The sequence below is a fragment of the Chaetura pelagica genome, unplaced genomic scaffold, assembly GCF_000747805.2.
Source record: "Chaetura pelagica isolate M959 unplaced genomic scaffold, ChaPel_1.0 scaffold1317, whole genome shotgun sequence".
Taxonomy (NCBI): domain Eukaryota; kingdom Metazoa; phylum Chordata; class Aves; order Apodiformes; family Apodidae; genus Chaetura; species Chaetura pelagica.
In genome coordinates this window covers 88823-89080 of record NW_009954037.1, presented here as the reverse complement: position 1 = coordinate 89080, position 258 = coordinate 88823, and positions in this window count along the sequence as shown.

Below are 258 nucleotides of genomic sequence, written 5' to 3'. Positions count from 1 at the left end.
TCCAGGGATATAAAGGGGATTTCTGCCACTAACCGTGTGTCTCGGGGGATTTGTGCTGGCAGTGGTGGGTGGTGGCACGTGAGCACCAGGCAGTGCCACCTCTGCAGTGCCTCTCCAGTGACCATCCTGCAGTGCCCTGGGCAGCCCTGGGGCAGCAGCACCATGGGGAAAACATCTTCCTCAAAACTAAAGGCAAGGATGAGGGCAGCTGCTGCACCCGGAGCATCGGGTGCTGCCCACTTTGCCTTGCCAGCCCCG